General features: G+C 42.1%; 1 protein-coding gene across 1 annotated transcript in view; it reads right to left on the bottom strand.

Annotated features, from left to right (window-relative positions):
- LOC125893127 (nectin-2-like) overlaps window positions 1-20,661 on the bottom strand; it is a 96,967-nt gene that overhangs the window by 20,978 nt on the left and 55,328 nt on the right. The window lies entirely within an intron of this gene.

Below are 20,661 nucleotides of genomic sequence, written 5' to 3'. Positions count from 1 at the left end.
TAGCGATTAGCTTAGCTTAGCATGAAGACTGGGAAGAAGCTACCCTGGAAGTAAAAATAGTACACCTCTAAAGCTCACAAATTACAATAAAAAACTCAGCTGTCTAATCTGTACAAAACAGGGAAGTGAAATGTAAAAAACAACAAATAATAGTTTTACAGTAAGTTACGTGCTGTAACTATTATAATTCATCTCTATTTTTTGTCTTCCCAGCACCCCTGTGAAGGATCTGGTGACAAGTTTCTGGGAAGTCACTGCACCCGGCCAGGTCACACCCCAAAAAAACACCACAAGCTCTCATTTTGACATTTGTGTTTTTGTTCAGATTAAATAAACAAGATATAGTGTGTTAATTATTGAGCTTCAGCTGTTTTTCACATTTGGAAAGAGCCAGGCTCGCTGTTTTCCCACTGCTTCTCGATGATAAGATAAGCTATTCACATCTTGGCTTTACAGCTCCATACTTAGCGTATAGACTTGAAATCTGTTTGATCTCCTCTTCTAAGCCTCTGCACGAAAGCCAATAAGCATACTTTCCCAAAATGTCAGACTGTTCCTGCAGTAAGAGCCAAAGTGAGAAATTCAAAGAGCATTTCAAAAAGCAGCAGGTGTCCTACGTTACAGTGTGACACACAGGAAAATGTGTTTGTATGTAAACCTGAGTGTAACCAGGCTATTATAGTAATCTCTTAGATCACATTACAGATTATAGGATGAGGTAACTAGCAGCTAACCTGCTCACCAAGGGGAAATACTGAAATTCACAGCACACTACGTTGCAATCCGAGAATATCCAGCCACCTATTTTACCTCACAATGCCTTTAGGCCTCCCATCCATCTTCTCGCCCTGCTTTTTCTGCACTCCTCACCCCAACCCCCCACAGCACGCTTTCCTCCTCTACCAGTGTCACAGCGGCCTTGAGGCCAGGCAGTCACGAGCAGCTGGTATGTTTACCTGCCCTCCTAACCACCGCTAACCTCTGGCTAGAAGGGACTCTCACCTCATTACCCACAACTCAGCCACACATACAACCTAAAAGTCCGCTATCCTCTTAGATTTCTCCCTTACTGCCAGGATGCCACACTGTAATAGCCTGCGTGTACTGCAATCAGTTCAGCAGCCTGGTGCACAGAAATGTTAGATATAATGAGAGGGGGAAAAAAAAAACATTACGTCTAAGACTTGGCTACTGCTCCTTTCCTCCCTCTTTCTCTAAAACGTGGAGTCAGTTCGTTCGTTCCTCTCAACTCTCGCCGACTCACATGAGAGTGTTCTTCATGTCGCCCTCCTACCAAGTTCCTCACATAGACTGCCAGAGAGGAAACAACGCACAGAGGAAGAGACAGAGATGGCGAAGGAGGGAAGACAGTGTAGAACATATAGGAAAAGAACACAGAACTAAGAGAATAGAAGATTCAAGCTGGAGGGTGGAGAAGTAGAAGACGTGTAGGAGGAGGGAAAGAAATCGAAGTGAAAAAGTATGTGTGGCACAAGAAAAGTTGCAAATGTCCCACTCTTTCTGCTTGATAGCGTATAAAACTAATGATCCTCGTGCAGAAATTGTTGTGGGTTCCTTTTTTGTTGGGATAATGATTTCCTTTCAAGTGTTGTTTACTGTGTTTGTACCTGCTGTATTGTTGACCGCAAAGTAGGCAGCCTAAAAGAGCCTCGCACGGAGTCCTGAGAGTGCCATAGCAGTAATAGACCCCATCTCTCCCTCAAACTGCCTCTCATCAGCAACTGATTAATGACACACAGAGCCATAATGGCCCTGCGTGCTCTCCACATTCATTCACTTTCCTCTTCATCCCGTGCCCCCGGAGAGAAACCACAACAATGCGAGCTGTCGAGACACCCAAAAACTACGCTCTCGCCGAAGTTGAATTCAAACCCTCATTAAGAAAGACGTATCCTCCATTGCCATTCAGTTATGCATTGCCACTGGGAGCGGTGGACAGCAACAATAGAATACGTAAGCGATGGGAAGGTTGAAGAAGAAAGCGTTCAGAGTTCAATTTATCTGAATGGGAATAAAGAATGGTTTCATCAGTGTTTAAATGCGGTTGATTGGCTGCTTGGCGAGGATGGTGAATTATGCATTGGCAAAAAGGATGCAACCTATATTCTGACATGAGATGTACGCACACACTCACTACACACATTCACTACACTTCAAATCAGTCTTTGCCTCTGGATATAAATCCAGGGGAAAAAAACAAACTGCTGCTGGAAACCAGAGATGTGTACCGAAGTTCATCATAGTTTCTGTTGCACAGCTTTGTCAACTGTAACATCACGCTGTAACTCACTGGTTAGTGTCTTTTAAAGTGCAAAAACAAACACATGCAGCATGTGAGCATGCCTGCTGGCGGGGACGCATACATCAAGGCCTTGCACAAGCAGGAGAGCACAAGTGCACACAGACATCAACATCCAAACTGATGCACTTTCTAATGCATGAGCACAGATGCAAATATTCACATTTATGGACATGCTTCAACCTTCACCAGTCACGGATGAAAGATATCAACTTGCCGTACACACATCAAACGACATTACGCCAAGTAGCCGCCATTAAAACCCCTCTCAGCATCAATAATGAACAAATCCATCTACATTCTCATCCTCCACCGTGTATTGAACGCGCTGAAGGCTACGCCACTGATTTCATTGTTCTAAACCCAAAATGGTTGCAGGCGCATGTAGTTTATTGGAAATGCTCTTTTATGCACATGTAAATATTCAGATATTACCAAACTCTTCAATCTCCTCCACCTCCCATTTTGCCTCTACAGATGCTCCCGCCCTCTCCTCTGTGCAGGGGCGTCCGTTTATCAGTGTGTTTTCACAGCAGAAGTATTTATGTTCAGTGTTTGAGAGTGTGTGGGGTAATCAATAGTGTTTCAGTGAAGGACACTTAGGAGCAGATTGGAGCCCAAATCCAAGCCAGCATGAAAGACAACATGACAGAAACACTTGCTGCTCAACCTGAAGGGGCTCAGTGTGACATCTACCCTGACTGTTGTCAAGAGCGCCGGCACACATGTGCACACGCCTTTACACGCGCACTTAGACACGCCTGTGAACCCGTAAGAGTATCTCCAAATACAGTTAAAGACATTTACACACTGCTACATCAAAGCAAGCAAACTAATGAGTTATTGACCGACAAGTTTACACACACACACACACACACACACATACACACACATACACAACACTGCACATCGCAATGCATCCATTCCATGGCTAACGGACGTGACTAGCGTCCTTGTCACAACTAAGCGGAGTGTGTTGTAATGAGTGTGTGTGTACGTGTGCATGCCTTGCCTATTTGTGCGAGTGTGCGTGCATGCGCCGGGCTCACTGTGTGTACACAAGTCATTATTAGAGGTTTAGTGTGTGCTCACCAGCCAGTCAGGCTCCAGTCAGAGGAGTCAGCTTAAGGGCTCATAGCAGCTCCCTGAGGAGACACTAAATACCATCAGCCGTTTAAATCCATCCATGACCATTTTAAATATGCAGCACACACTCACTCCATTTTTAATAAGGGCTCTGAGCAAGACAGAGGGAGAAAAAAGGAGAGAGAAGAGAAGAGACAGACAGAGAGTAAAAGAGAAAAAGAGAGGGGGCAGAGTGAGGAAGACGAAGAGGGAGGAATATGAGGGGAAAAGGAGGAGAGCGGAGTCTGTTGCATTGATTTCTTGGCAGTTTGGCACCGGCCCTGATTCGCCTGGAAAAGCCACAGATGTGTCAGAGCCAGTTAGGCACGCCAGAAGAGAGGGAGCACACACACACACACGCACACATAAACAAACACACATACCAAAGTCAGTCACATGCATGTACACACACAGCTCATGTGCAGACAGCATGTACACACACAGCCACGCAGAAATGCTCATAAATAGAGAGAATACACAGCGTGCACTCAGAGTGTCTAGTGAGGGTGTGTGGATTACAAAAGCACCTATGTGAAAGCAGCGAGGGAGAGCCGGGGATGATGCAAGGGGTTTTGATGCCTTTCTGAGGAAAACCAGGCATTTCTCTCTGAAGGCAGAGTCAAAAATAGATACTATTACACACACCTAGATGGGCAGTAAATTTCTCCTTAATCCCTGGCTTAACTTAGCTCAAAAACCTGTCTGCTCTGCTCAGCTTTCAAAGCACACCTGACTGTGTGCGGGTGCATGCGCAGCCCAGCGGAACAGCAGGGAACAGTCGGATGTACATTTTGATCTGAGGGTGGATGAGACATTAGGATCAAAGTCGGGGACTGGGGAAAATCTACTGATCTTAGCTCTGAATCCATGAGCAACCTCCAGACAGACTACCTGATTAGATAGGCATTTGTGGCCAATATCCAGGAAGGTAAGTGAAGGGAATATTGATGATGAAGCCTGGGGCAGAATTGTATCCAGTTCCTCTTATGGCTCAAAATGGTACAAACTCATGTCAAGTTAAAAGGTTTGATTTCCATTAAGGTCACCCACACTACTGTAATGAAATTCCGTTAAATATTTGTTAGATTTGTTAATTCAAAAAAGAAATATTTGAAAATTAATTTCCATTTAACCAATAAGAAATAAGTCCACATTTCCTATTTGCTATAAATAAACAGCAGCTCTAAAGCCTATAATTCTGCATTGACTCAACGCTGCGCTATACGGCGTAGGCTCAGATGTATACCCTACGCCATAGCTGAAAGCCATTTCCCTCAGTGGAAACAAAGCTTTTATTTAATTCTATATTACAGATAGTTAACAATAAATTGCGAAGACAATTAAGACCCCATGAAACAGCATTTTAAGTCTTGTGTGTGATTTATACAAGTGAAGGAAGGTCCACTAGCCACCAGGCTAATTTTATGCAATGGGAATGTCAAAGGCTTATGCTAATAACATTAGCAGGTTTTAATTGTGGGGAAAACGGAAAACGTGTCTATCAAAAGCCAGCTGTTTTGACTGTGAGCCTGTCGAGTCATAAAGGAGCAGAATTTTGAACTTCTGCTTTATACTGTCTCTAGTTAGCCATATTTTATGTGTGTTTCATAGTGGAATTAATCAACTCTGCTGCACTTCACAGAAACTCAGCACAATGGCATAGATACTCCATGGCCAATGGCATATCAGAGGTATAATTGCAAAGTGACCACAGAGTGACACAGACACATTACAACACAAGTATAAATGCTCACAACAACTATCAATTAGCCTTGAAGGTCAGATGTGTAGAATTTAGGGGGATATATTGCTAGAAATGGAATATAATATGTTTTCTTTAGCTCCATCATCACGGCCCTGTTGATGCTTCCACATCCAGACGTGTCTCCTGGATGAAACCTTTGAGCTTGGGGAAAAGGAAACAATCCTAAAACACCTCCCTACTCCCCTGGTGCCACAAAAATCACCTGGAGCCAGGTCAGGTGAGTAGGGAGGTGTTTTAGGATTGTTTCCTTTTCCCCACGCTCAAAGGTTTCATCCAGGGGACACGTTTACTGGATGAAGAAGCATCAACAGGGCCGTGATGATGGAGTTGCGGACAATCACACTTTCCAGCTCTGACAAATTCACCACTTAAAAGACGTCACAAAAAAAGTATGTTGTCACAAAAACGACCCCTTAATATTTGTTATGATTTCCCAAAACTTAGTTAACATTTTTCACCTGTGTGCTGGATGTATGGGCTCCAGCAGATTGACCCGACCGACTGGACGCCATCATCGCAAGCGGACACTACGCTGCGTCCACAGTGCTATGTGGAAATCGGACATATCAGCACTTAAAATGTGGCTGTTGAACTGCAAAATCTGGCATAATTTCTCGCTCTCATACTGCAATTGGTGCTCAGTACTGTCTAAAACAGATTTCTAAATGGAAGTTTGTCACTGGCATCAATTTTTACACTGCCAGTCACATGAATATGGTGTATATAAGTGCTGAGTCAGAATTTTTTTAGTTCCTACGTTCCCTGAAGGCACTGTCACTCATGATTCCACACCCCTCTCAGTTGATGCCACGCCACATCAGGGTCAAAAGTCTAAAACTCAAAAAACAGATTTTAAACTGAAAAAAAAAAAAAAGATCTGAAAGTGAAAAAAAGGATTTGAAAGTGAAAAAATAAGATTTGAAACTGTAAAAAATAAGATCTGAATCTGAAAAGATAAAACATGCAACTGAAAAAAATAAGACCTCAAATGTTAAAATACATGTGGAAGTGAAAAGTGAAAATAAATTATTCATTCAAAAGAATTACCAAAGTGAATCAAAATTATATTTAACCTGAAAAAACGTTTCATACACTTATTTTTATTTGAATACATTGTTGTATTTTTCAAAATTCAAGATCAACACATGAATTTTCAGTTTCAAATTTTATTTTTTCAAGTACAAAACATTTGACCCTAATGTAGCTCCATAAGAACGAGCCGTTTAGATCTACAAAGGGAGCTGGTCCTTGTTTATAGAGATAGACATGTTTCTATAGAAGACCAGCATGAACAAATTCAACACTGACTCTAGATAAGGTGTGTTTTTGTGATAGCCACCGTAGTTCGAAGCCCATCTGCAAAGAGCAGCGTCAGAAAAACTCTGATATGTAACATTAAACTGCTTCATTCAGTGTTTTTATCAGAATAAATTACCTGGTCTGTTTGCTTTGGAGAGGAAGAGAGCTCTGTGGATACTTCCGCCCCTTGTGAAAACCTCCAGAACTTTATTATGTTTACCCTGTCTCATTTTCTTTCAGTAAACAGTTGAAACAAGAGCTGCAATTATTATTTTCTTGATTGATTATTAATTTTAGCCTATAAAATGTAAGGAAATGGTTAGGTGTCATCTCCAAATTGCTTGTTTTTCTGATCAACATGCTCACTGACCAACCAAAGATTGATAATCAATTTTCATTCGCTGCTAAACGACTAACCATTAATCAACGAATCCTTTCAGCTCTAGTTGAAATCAATAACATGTTTTACTGAGGCATGTGTCACTGTAGTCACTGGTGTTACAAAAGTTCTATGGATACATCTTCCCTACACGTGAATGAATGTCTCTCTTTTATTCCTGCCTGTTGAATTAATGAGAGAAACAACAGGTGCAAGCTGCACCTGAGTGCACAACACTTAACACCACTTCAGCAAATCCTATATGTCAACAGCGTTCACTCAGCAGGAATGATGTCATCCTCGCTATAATACAAAAGAGGCTTGCCTCACACCGTTTCCTGTTTTGTACTAAAGCACACAAACACAAACACCTATGCAGCTTGCTCTTGCTCCAGGTGACAGGTGTGTCACAGCAGCGTGGCAGGAACCTGGTGATCTGACCCGACAGGCTGAATGACCGGTTAGTCAGCTAGCCGGCTGACTCACTGACCGAGAGGATAAGAGCTCACTCACCGTCACGCCGGCTGCACTGTGTAAACGTGGGTCTATTCTCACAAGATGAAAAGGATGAATGTGTCACTCTCAGTTCAAACAGGGTTACATGTGGAGATGCTCAGACTCAGAGACACCCTGGCATCCGAGATGTAGATTAGATACGGTATGTTTATTACCCTCTGTGCCACAGACGAAACCGGTTCCGAGACCTCCGTTCATTCGGCTGTCAGTAAAGACACAATGGGACAGTCACACTTTCTTTGACGCACCACTGTGGAATGTTAATCACCACAGAAACCCATTATCTTCACATCCTCTCGTTCCCTCCCCCCATTTGTCTCCCTCTCCTTTTAAAACCTGACAAACTCATTGCTCGTTACTAGAAAGTACCATTGTTTCACTGAGCGCACATGTAGAGGGAGACAGAGACATGAGGCGGAGGAGATAAGAGGAGGCGCAGCAGAGAGGGGAGGCCTGCCTGACTGCTGACATAAATTGGGGATCATAAAAAGTGTCGTCCCGGAATTAATCTGCGAAGAATGAATAAAGTGAAGTACCGTGGGGAGAAATGTGTGTGAGTGTGTGTGTGTGTAGATCAGTCTTGAATCCATAATGAAGACACAAGAATGGGAAGTAACATGAAACACATGACTTTCAAATGCATTCATAAGGCTTGATAATCTAGGATCATGAGGATGTGTGTGGACATTTATTTTCCTAAGTGTGTGTACGCAGTGGAGCTATTGAATATATGCTTTATGAGTTTGTGTGGGGATGCTGTGTGTGTGTGTGTGTGTGTGTCTGTGTCTCAGCTGTGACATACTCTTGCCTCCCTCTCTCTGCTGCCTCAGTGCCTACAGGAAGTGCCACATACATCATGAATTTTATGCATAAGGCTGAATGTCAACACTGATGCATAATTTTTGCGGTAAAATGCTAAATGTCACCAAACACCAGGCTCTGTTGCGACTGATGGCGGGCCCTCGTAGCACCAGAGGATGTGCTTGCAGCCATAAGTCGCCATGCCAGCCGTCACACCAGTACTGAAAGGCTACAACTGTACTGTACGCAGTTGTGGCAGCAGTGGCAGAGCAGGCGACAAGGGAGATCGGGGGACAAGGAGGGTAATGAAAGCAGATTTGAAGGAGAAGGGAGTGAGGCAAGTGCATTTCTTTTAATGTTTTTTTTTCCCCAATAGAGACACATTTGCAAAAGAGGCAAAAGAACAGAAATAATATTACTCTCATACACATGATTTAATTCCTTAATATACAGTTTTACCCTTTTATTTCCCCTTAAGTTGCTTAAGGGCTTAAAAAAAATCCACTCTGTCTCCCATGTATATCATCTTCCTCCAGCTCATAATTGAAGCAATATACTGCATGATGTAATTCTATATGATGAAAATTCAGTCTGATGTATCTTTGGAGACTTTCCACTTACATAAAAAATAAAGTTCTGAGAGTTTGAACCATCTTTGGCTGCACAGCGCGAGTTTTTCATAACGGACCCACCTGTGGGGCAGCAGGGTTCACAACATTAAGTATTAAAAGCTCAGTTGACCCACATGATGAAAAACCACATTTTTTCTCCGGTGGTAGAAGATAGCTTTAGTTTTATTTCTGTTTCATCCATCTTAGATTTTTTACTGTAACCTCTGTACAACAGAGGTAAATGAAATCTTATCTGTGGTGCTCACTGCACTGAGGCCCCAGTTACGCATGGTATCTGTATCTTGATACAGCATCAAGATAATGACATTCAATCCAGAAGCTTTGCATTAAACCGGGTATTAATAATCATTCTCGTTCTTGGTATTCTGCCTGCACTCTGACTGGATCTTAATATATAAATTAGTGAGGTGTAGCTGGACTTGTCAGCAAATAATACCATGGACAGGCATCATTCAGTTTCAAATTAATTTTTGTGAGGGAAGACTTTAAACTCTTTTTCAAGGCTCGCTTGAGCTAGCAGGAACGTGGATGTATTAAGGAAAATTGGACACCACGTTCAAAGATGGCACCCTATTATTTCCTATGAATGTTGCTCATTGGTAACTTTAATTGAAAATGTCTCTTCAGGCTCCCTCATGTATCTGTATTTTTGGGCACATGGAGGATGCGCTTTAGACTCCAGCTGAGCTTCTTGAGAGTATGCGCATCAGAGATCTCCCTGGCTGAGCTGACTGATTTCTGTTTGCTCCCTACACATGTTAATAGGATAAAATGTTCTAATCATACGGCCCCTCTAGACGAGATATGTTAATCAGCGGAAAGTGGTTACATTGAAATCCCTCAAAGCCTGGACAAATAAAATCAAACTATCTGCACTGTTGGACACCATGAGAGCAATGTAACAAGGGCTACATTTACATTGCAAGAAATGTGGCCAAAATCCGATCTTTGTGCTCTCATGTGATACAAAGCTGATTTGTTTTCAGAGTAGTGTGGGCACAGAAATCTGGTTGTTCCCAATCAAATCTGGGCCCCTTTGGGAAATCCATTAGCTCAGTGGGTAGAGAGGCTGTCCCATGTACAAAGGCAATGTACTTGCCGGCTCTCTCTCCCCCTTTCACGCTTAAGTACTGTCCTGTCAAATAATGGCAAAAGCCAAAAAAATTATCTTTAAAATAAAATAAAAAACTGGGTCACTTTCATATCGTCCTAATCTACATATCTGATCATTGACCATGCAACCACTGTGAGAGCAGTCATATCAGAATTCCTGTGTTTTTCCCATACATCCATGGTGTTTCCATGTGATACTTCACTGCACAGAAGCAGATCACTCACCATACAGTACCACTGCTGCAGTCGGCCGCCCCAGTCACCAGCCAATACAGCCCAACTGCCAGATGCTCGCCTAAATTGTGAGTCATGCTGTGACAGTGCCTCTGTGAGGTGCTGACAGAGATTTGAATATCATATAGTTACCTTTCACATCACAGCCCCAGCACTCCAGACTCCTCTCCCAGCTGCACCCATACCTCTCTCTACAGAACTACCAGCAATAGCTGCTAATTGTGCTAATGGACCGAAAGCCATTTGTACAAAGCCCGTTATCCCAAAAACAAACGCCTGTTGCTTTGAAGCGCAATTTCTCTGAAAATATGCTACACAGACTCCCAAACAGAAGCACATGGCTAATTATTATGCAGAGTGACATAATTTGACCTTTCTACTATGACCTGCCCGCCTTACTCTGCCTCTCTGGGCTTACCCTGATTAAAATGAAACTTTTTGGTTGCTGTTCCGACGCACATGGGTGTAACATTATTGGTTGTGTGTGAGGAGTTTCAGGGCAGAGATACATTCACAAACATGAATGTGAACAGTCAAGGCAGAAAGATCAGATGTGGGGAAATTAATCGAGATTGCGCTTTAAGCCATGTGATGGGAACATAGCCAGAATGCTTTTTTGTTATTAGGGTGAACTCACTCTTAAAGATATTCTCTAATATGTCTTTTATTATCCTTAACACTACTTTATTTTCATTATACCCAAAGGGAGAGGAAAAAAATGCAAGTGCACGCACACACACACACACACATGCACGCACACACTCAGATGCAGGGAATGTGAGGACAGGAGAAAGAGAGAGAATAAGTAGCCAGTGATGCAGATATATGGCTTAAACTCTCCCTCCAAGGCAGGAGACCACCAGCTGAGCTCCCCAAATGAAAAACTACACTATTAATATCTATGTGGTGAGCTGGCATCAAGTATTTTCGACAACACATGCACCGAGACACACAGAAAGAGAGGAATAGTGCTTGAGTGCACACAAAAAACTCCACCAACAACAGACACCAAAAGTCAGATATAAAGAAGTTTGATATTCTTGCATTTATAAAGTGCTAACTTTGTGCTTATGACCTTTAAGGTTGAAGGGGTGAGTAATGAAGAGCGGGGCAGCTCAGCTTGGCCCGCCTGAGAGGCTGCTGAATGAAGGACAGAGATAGAGGGATGGGTGAGAGAAAAAGATGGAGAGGGAGAGAAAGTAAGAAAGAAGAAATATGAAGGCAGTGTCATCTCATTTTTCCTCCCTCCGGCTCCCCCAGCTGTTGTTCTCTCTCCCTCTCTCTCAATCACTTCTAATTGTCAGTCATCCCTCCAATCCCCCCTCTAACCACTTGTGCTGCCCTCCCGCTCTGCTGCCCTCCTCTCCCCTCATTCGCTTGCTCTCTCCCTCCACTCTTTTCCCTCTCTTTTTCTCCATCCACACAAATGACTCAGTGAAACAGGTCAAGTGTTACAAAATTCCCCCTGCAGCTCAACCTGCCTAATACAAGGCCTGGCTCATTGCACCAAGACAAGTTATACGCTGCCTACTCACTGAGAGGGGGGACTAGCACACACAAACACACAGGCCTACCACCAACATGCAATTAAGAGAAGCTCATAAAATGCCAACAAAATTAGCATATTTATCCATTACATGAAAGCATGCCAACTCACACCATTAAACAATGAAAGTCATCTAGTAATAGCCATGTTCACTATGTTGTTATCCAATTTGTTTTAAAGGAACATTGTGTAAGACTTGGGCGGCACGGTGGTGTGGTGGTTAGCACTCTCACCTCACAGCAAGAGGGTTGCCGGTTCGATCCCGGGCGTGGGAGCCCTTCTGTACGGAGTTTGCATGTTCTCCCCGTGTCAGCGCGGGTTCTCTCCGGGCACTCCGGCTTCCTCCCACAGTCCAAAGACATGCAGATTGGGGACTAGGTTAATTGGTGACTCTAAATTGTCCATAGGTGTGAATGTGAGCGTGAATGGTTGTCTGTCTCTATGTGTCAGCCCTGCGATAGTCTGGCGACCTGTCCAGGGTGTACCCTGCCTCTCGCCCGATGTAGCTGGGATAGGCTCCAGCCCCCACGACCCTCAAGAGGATGAAGCGGTTAGAAGATGAATGAATGAATGAATGAATGTGTAAGACTTAGGGAGACTTAGTGGCATGTAGGCGTGAGGACTGCAGACTGCAACCAGCTGAAACTTCTCCTGGTTAGAATTCCTTCAGTGTTCATTGTTTAGGAGGTTTTTATTGGGATCCGAATTATTTGCAAAGGTTTCCTCCTCTCCAAAACAAACCAGGTGGTTAAAACTAATAAAAACACTGAATGAAGCAGTTTCACGTTACACATCAGTGTTTTTCCTACGCTGTTTGGCATGTCACAGACAGGCCACTAATCCAGCACCTGTGCTCACCTTTTTTTTCTCTGACAACTTAAGATCCAGACGTTCATGAGGTTTTTACCAGAAACAGAATTATTTGCAGAGGTCTCTTCCTCTATAAAACAAACTGACCTTGTAATTTAAACCAGTTAAAACACTGATTAACAGTTTCACGTTAAAAAATCAGCATTCTTCTGACAGACACTTCTGTCGCAGAGGGGCTGCTAACAACGGTGACTGACATGAAAACATGCAAACACGAATGGTCCTGTATAAAGCCAGTGTTTAGTTTTTCTGTTCTTGGCTACTGTTGAAACAAGAGGAGGAACCGCTCCTTATGTAAATACAAACGGCTCATTCTAACAAAAACAATTCTTATTTTTTTAGGTGATTAAACATTGTATGTAGCCCTCTAGATCACATGCTATTGCACTGGGACGCTTGAAAAAACAGATGCAACCACGTCCGCCTGTAGCAGTTGCAAGGACGCAGGACAAGGAGTAGTTTGGTCAACGGAAGATACTGCACGTCTCCAGATGTGGAATGTAGGATACATCAAACAGCAACAGTCTACAACACGCGAAGGTTTTCCTCCAGTTTTAAGTTCATCTGAAAAGAACTGAGTCCCTTTTCTGTAGGTCCACATTTCAGTCCACTTTAAAAGGACTGAGTTTGGTTTGTTTAAAAAGGACTACTAGTTACAATTATTAGTTGAGCACCAGAAAAATAATCTGCATCTATTTTGATAACCAATTAATTGTCCGTTGTTTTTCAAATGAAACAGCCAAACATTTCCTGGTTCCAGCTTCTAAATTGTGAGGATTTACAAGCAATTTGAAGACATCACCCTGGGCTTTTGAAAATTGTGTACTTTCTATCTATGGACCATGATGAATCAAAAATAATCTTCAGATTAATCCGTAATGAAAATAGCTGCAGCCCTACATATCAATACTACAGTAAAGTCAGTGCAAAAATAGGGAAGAAGCTACATTTAAACACACGCTGCCTCTCTCTCCACCTCTCCAACCCATCCACGCTAATGAATAGCAACTGGGCGACAGAAAACCCTGAAGCACTAAAGTAAAAGTGGTATTAAGAGGAGGACAGCAGAGTAAAGGGCCTTAAAATAGGATAAATGACCGAGAAAAACTGAAGTCAACACACACACTTGCCCTTTAACACACACCATGACAAACCTGGTGCTAGACCGTACAGTATGCAAGTGTGTTTGCTCTACAGGCAGAGCGTTGAGATATAGAAATGTAACAGCTCCATATATCAGAATGGTAGGGACCTATGGAGGATAAACGACCTGCGAGCCGTACCTGGACAGTGTGTGTAATACACAGATAAATAACTGGGAACTGGGAGCCATATGACACACGGACTCCTGGAGAGAGCATGTAAACCACCGCACAAATACAAAACAATAAAGAGACCAGAAACATGAACATTGGACCAGAGCATGCACTCGTCTCTAAGCTTTTCCTTTGTCTGAATCCTCTGGGAACGGCGGTCGTTTGGGAGGGTAATGACTTAGGAAAACTGAAATGTACTGGAACATAAATTAATCAAAATGTGAGACCTGCATTCCCGCACGCTGCGATTGCTTGGTGCCATCTATTTTTGCAGTGTATTCCCCCCGTTGTTGCCACACAACAAAGAAGTTCCAGCTATTACACACAGTGAACAGAGCATAATTCTGCATCAATGTTTCCGCTCGCTGCTCCCGTTGAAGGCAGGCTGGTCAGATCAGAGGTCTGTGGCCGGGATGAACCAGTTATTACTGTCAAGGTGACAAAGATCGCATCTATGTTTGTGAGGGCGATAATCGTCTCGTGTTTGTAAACATTTCACGTAGAGCCCCTGTGATGCCAAAAGGCAAATTTGAATAACATTTAATTTCCTTCTTCAAGATAAGACCTTTTGTTCGTTCAAGACTTTTTTATTCTATCGCTGCCCTAAGCTGACAGTAAAACGGAGAGGGGACGGTGCTGCGTGGCTGTGCTTCGAATGGCAATGCTGAGCTATTTAAACTAAAACTCTTCCTTTCTCGCATTATACACTGAAGTGCCCTTCAACTGTGAGTCAGAGCTGTTACCCATGATGCCTCAGCTGTGGGGTTGAGTGATGGGTGACGTGGTTGAAAATCACTGAGGAGAGAAGAGGTTAACAAGGGGCCAAAGACATACAGGAGACCCCCAGTAGGTGCTGCACTGTGGTCACACTGCAGTGGCTCTACATGAGACACACACACATGTAAACACACACACGCAGACTGTGTGACGTAACAGCTTTGAGCAGATTTTGTGTATAAAGATTTCTGTTTCTTGGAGCAATAATTAATGGGTTAAATCAATAATGTAATTCCCTTTTAAAATTATGCCTCTGGGTTCAGTAGCAAGTGATTGGAGATGTGTTGGAAACGAGAAAAGAGGACGTGGAATGATTAGACCCCAGGACTTGTTGGACAGCACTGAATATAGTAATACACACACACACGCACACACACGCACACACACGCACACACACGCACACCATTCTCTAACAGATTTACAATGCTCTAACATTTAGTCCGCAGCAGACGATAAAAAGATAGGAGCGTCAGAAAAGAGGACGGGGCAGAAGAAGTGATTACAGGAAAAGAGATGTCTAGATAAGATGACAGACAGATGAATGGGGAGGCAGTTTGTGGTTATAAAGGAGAAGCTGACACATGCACATGAGCAGACAAAGACACACGCAATTGTGAGGAGTCCTGACAGTCCTCCGCTCACTACGGCTGTTATTTAATGTCAAACAAAGAAAGCAGAGAAGACTTGAACCCTACAGGGGAACCGGCCAGTGCTGATAACATCACTCTGGACTGCTGATGGAGGCACACAGTCCACTCGGCTCCAGCACTTCACAATACAGGGCTGAATGTACCAGCAGACACAGGAAATCTATACTATAGAGCTGATGATAATGATTCAATATTATCAGCACTGAGTGGAATCTTAATGGTATATCTATAACTATGAATAATACATGCAAGATACAGAAATTAAACTGATGACACAACATAAAGATTTTAAAATTAGCTGCTAATAGAGCTAAAAAAAAAAGATTAAAAATAATATTACACAAGGTAAAAGAAATACATTTGGTTTAATTTATGACCCAATAAAAATTTAAATATGACTTCATTACTGGGTCAAAATAACCAAATATTGGTGTGTCTGAATAACCCAAGGGAAATAATATAAATAACCTTAAAACTAGGTCAAAATAATCCATTCATTTGGGTGTGTGATTGGTGACCCAAGGGCTTTTAATACCAGTGGGTGCTGGGTAACCCAAATTGGGTTAAAATTGGCCCAGTATTTTCTTGTGTGTTTGTATATATATTTGTCCCTCCAGGATATTTAGGGCTTTGTTTTGGATTGCTGCTGCCTGATTGGTCTGATCACGGCAGCTTTTCTAAAAAATACTGATGCACGTTGTGATGGATGTTACTTTTTTGTGTGTAATTATTAAAAATAACTCTCCGTGGTTATTTCGACACATACAATAGACTTGGATACAACAGCCTCTGTTATGGTGATTTGACTTATCCTCTGTCCATGTGTTTCAGCCATACTCCAAGCACGTTTTGTGGTTTGTAAATCAATGTCGGTGTGCAAAACAGCCTGCCCCTGCTAATACAGATAACATCAGGAAATTGCTTTGCATGGCCGTTCACAGTAATTGTTGTTGGTGAATGTGAGACATTCTTGTTGCTCATGTCTGCACCTTAATAACTAGAAAGAAAGAAGCAAGAATTTAGTGCAGAGTGAACACTTCTTGCGTTATGCTGCTCTGTAATGCAGGCAGCTGCAGACACAGAGGAAGCTGCCCAAGGAGGAGAGGCATTCTCTTTTGCCTTCTGCTCAGAGGAGGTGAATTTACAGCTTACAGCTTGCAAGTTAATACAATGGTCTCTGCCTTTTGTTTGATATCTAGTGTTGTTGCACATTTCTGATCCATCGTTTGCGCCGTTAGCTTGTTTACTATATTACATGAACATCACTGTCACACTGAACATCAGCTCTCAAACTCCATACAGAAAAATAGGAACTAATAGTTGAATATTCATGTTGAACTGCCTAATCTGATTCAACATGCCGCGATGATTACTGGTCAAATTTGTAGAAAGTTGCAGTGATTGGTCAAAATTGCAAGGTTGCGCAAAATTTAGCAGGATGTGTTGAATTTGTGTTAATTGTTGCGATCATTGCAACATCCTGGAGGGGCTGGTATATAGTCTTTTAAATTTGTGTGTAGCACACATAAATACATACTATAACATAATGATGAAATGCAATGAAATACATGTAACAAATATGAAATAAACCATGATAAAGCATCAATTATGAATTTATAATAGCAATATTTTGGTAATATAGTATTGTTGCATAGTGATCTTGGTAGCCTAATATAACACAATATAAAATAAAACAGAGTCAGATATGTTACTACTTCTCAAACTTCAAGTACACGTGCAGTACATAATTACTTTGGGTTAGATTTGGGTTATATGGAGTGTATCAAATATCACATCATTTCTGACCAAATATTGTTGGGTTGACTTTCGGTGCTTTCATAAAATATTTACACAATGAGATTTCTGATAAATAATCATCAGTAATGTGGATGCAATGACTAAGTGGGTAACCTTAGCTAGAGTGGTCTGGTATGCCAAAAAACACACCCTTTTACTGTAATGCAACCTTCAAAAACAGGAAAAGACAGCACTTATTATGTGTTGTTATTACGATATCCAAAATGTAAGACGATATTTAGTCTCATATCACAATATAGATATAATATAATGGGATACTATAATGATGATAAATTGTCCAGCCCTTCTTCAGGCTGACTTGAGTTTTATCTAAACTCATGAAACATTGATTGAAAGTGCAGTTATTGGTGTTTTTGTTTTTAGTTTCGTTGGATGTAATGCACAACAGTGAAACAAAGTTCATTTCATTGATATTCCATTTATGTGTAATTTTGGTTTCATTCTTCATATGGTGACAGACTTCTGAAAAAATTCTGTGAGTATTATGGCGTTGATTTCTGCCATTTCGCCCTAATTACATAAACAATAGTAATGACTATAGACTAATTTCAAACCTAATAGCACAGGTCATCTTATAATTCAATTCTGATGTGATTTTGAGGCATCTTATGGGGAAATAAACACAGAGCAGCACAAACATTAGTTGTGCAGCGGGACTCAAAACATTTTGTGATAAACTCCCACTCAGGAAAAAAACATACATTTGCATGCACATTCCGTACTGTCAGGCAGGCGAACATCTGCACGGCAGTTACATGCACAAATGAACGTGAACACAATCACTGCACGATTTACTTTGGACTTAGCAGTACCCAGAAGACTATCCCCAGTCCCTAAAACCAAATATTTGCAGACTTTAGTTTTTATCTCCATATTCATCTCTCATTCTGTATGTTTATATCTGAGGTTATGCAGACGTGCATGTGCCAGTGCGTGCATGTACTTTGTAAGAGCTGCCTGTTGAGACGGTGAATTAAACAGCAAGTGCATTTGATCTGCAAAGCACTCCAGGGCAAATACGCACAAAATGAGACAAACACACACTCACACACACACAGACACACACAAATGCACAGAGGCTTGCATACAGCATCAAAATCATTTCCGTCACAGAATCTATTCTTAGGAGCAGCAACAAACCATTCTTTCTCTGATATAAATCTCTTTTATTCATACCCACACAGTCACGCACATTCACATACACACACACAGACACGTGCACACTTAGCTCAAAGCTAAACTCCCTGGTGGTCATAATGCATTCACATAATGTTCTTTGTTTTCTATTTCCTGGAACAGGATTTGTTCCAGGTAAGTCACAGCATGAAGACCTTTTGGGGCTTATTTAACTCACAAACACGCATGCATTTGTGCTGCAACTTCCATCTGGTGATGGTGGGCGTTTGTGCAGGTGTGTCGAGGTCAGCGGCGTTCAAAGCTTCTTCGCCGTCTCCCTCTCTCTTTCTGCCTCACACTCACACAGTCTGATCTGTGAGGAGCTAAATCAACACAGCTGCAGCAACTCAGCCCTCATCGTTCTCCTCCCTTCACTCAGCCGTTTTCCACTCCATCTTTAATCAGACGTCTCCTCCCTTTCTCTGTTCTGATTTTTGCCCTTTTGCTCTCTCCATCCTCCCGGACTCCTCCTCTCCTTCTTTCTTCTCTTTTCCCCTTTTATTCAATCTTGCATTAGTCACTGTTAAATTTATATGCCGGCTGGCGCTCTGTAGTTTTTGCCAATACACAAGGCCCTCAGATCTCATCCCTCTATCCTCCCTTCACTCTCCTCACACCATCACGTCCTTCATACTGCCTCTCTCACTCCATCTCTCTCCCCCTGCCCTTCTCTGCCCTCCCAGCAGTCGGCCCGAGCATGTGTACCCCGGGGGAGACGTGCCTCATCCGCCGAACAATGCACTGCAACCACCCAGTTACCTCCAGCCCTGTCAGCATGGGACAGGAAGAGTAAATGCCCAGGGGCCTCCAGGGGAAACAGGAGCATCCACTTCCCTCTGTCTGTCTGCCTGGGTGTGTATTTATATGACTCTGTGTGTGTGTGTGTGTGTGTGTGTAGCAGACACACACATATCTGAACAAAACTGAATGACCAGAAGCCACGAGATCGGATGTTATCATTTACCGCTTGAGGAAGAGGAATGATACGATTTCCAATTTCCTGTGATTATTTACAAAATGGAACTTCCTCTGCACTTTGCTTTCACCTTGCTCGACATGGTAACAATACTCTGTTGGATCGAAGGAATGCATTTACCAGTCTGGTCCTTTTAAAGCACCCTCTCGTTTAAAAAATGTGTTCATTACTTTGACAGCAAAGTCCTTGGGACATTTTTGCTGAAATTGATGTTGTCAATCAAACGAGCCTGCCAGTCTTTGACACTGCGTTTTTAGTATATATGAAGGTGTGGAAGAAGTGGCATTTTTATCTGCTTTTTATTACCATCTTAGGTAATGAGGTAATGCGGCTGTTTCCAGAGTAAACAGTTGATGAGTGGTTGTTGCCTGAAGCTGCTGCCTTCCCGGCATCCACTCAAAACAAACTCCATAAAAGTAACCACACTAAGAGAAGACAGTGGACTATAGCAAACATTACAGCCCTCACACACAAAAAGCATAAATACCAACGGCACTATAACCTGTGCCACTGAAAAATAGCTAATCTAACTTTTACAAACAACCATAGTTAGAAACCAAATTAGTCATGCTGACTCCCAAATTGTCAACAAACACCAATTTGTCACAAACTGGCTCAGACAGTGTGAAATTAAGAACGCCACACACTTTCTTAAAAAAATATATTGATTTCAATTTCAGTTCAGAATAACAACAGAGTGTGAAAGTGAGCAACACCAAAAGAGAAAGTAATAAATGGGTGTTTGAAATACTGCAGTCAGAAAGCAGGATAGGCTGTATATACGATATATATATATATATATATATATATATATATATATATATATATATATATATATATATATATATATATATATATATATATATATATATATAAAAACAAACACACACACACTACAGGTACTGTAGTGATTTTTAGCCATGCTGGTCGGTCCATAACTTTGATCCAGACATGAAATCTTGTACAGACATTCATGTTCCCTAGAGGAGGATTCCCACTGACTTTGATGATGCCCTGACTTTTCTTCGAATGCTACCATAAGGATTGGATTTGAGTGAAATTTCTCAGCAAGGAACTATAATATTTCTTTTCTTTAAAAGATTTTTTGAGGCATTTTTGCTTTTATTTCAACAGTCCCCCAACAGAGAGACAGGACGCATAGGGAGAGAGAGGGTATCTGTGTGACCCTTATCGCTACACAGCAAATATAACCACACCAACAGGCTTAACTAAGATGTGAACATGCCTGCCAAACATCAGCACGTTATTTTGGACATTGTGAGCATCAGCGTTTAGCTCCTTGCAGAGCTGCTAGCATGGCTGGAGACTCTTTCGGTGCATTCTAATA

The sequence above is a fragment of the Epinephelus fuscoguttatus genome, linkage group LG8 (genome assembly GCF_011397635.1).
Source record: "Epinephelus fuscoguttatus linkage group LG8, E.fuscoguttatus.final_Chr_v1".
In the NCBI taxonomy this organism is placed as follows: domain Eukaryota; kingdom Metazoa; phylum Chordata; class Actinopteri; order Perciformes; family Serranidae; genus Epinephelus; species Epinephelus fuscoguttatus.
This window is presented reverse-complemented; position numbering and strand designations above follow the sequence as displayed.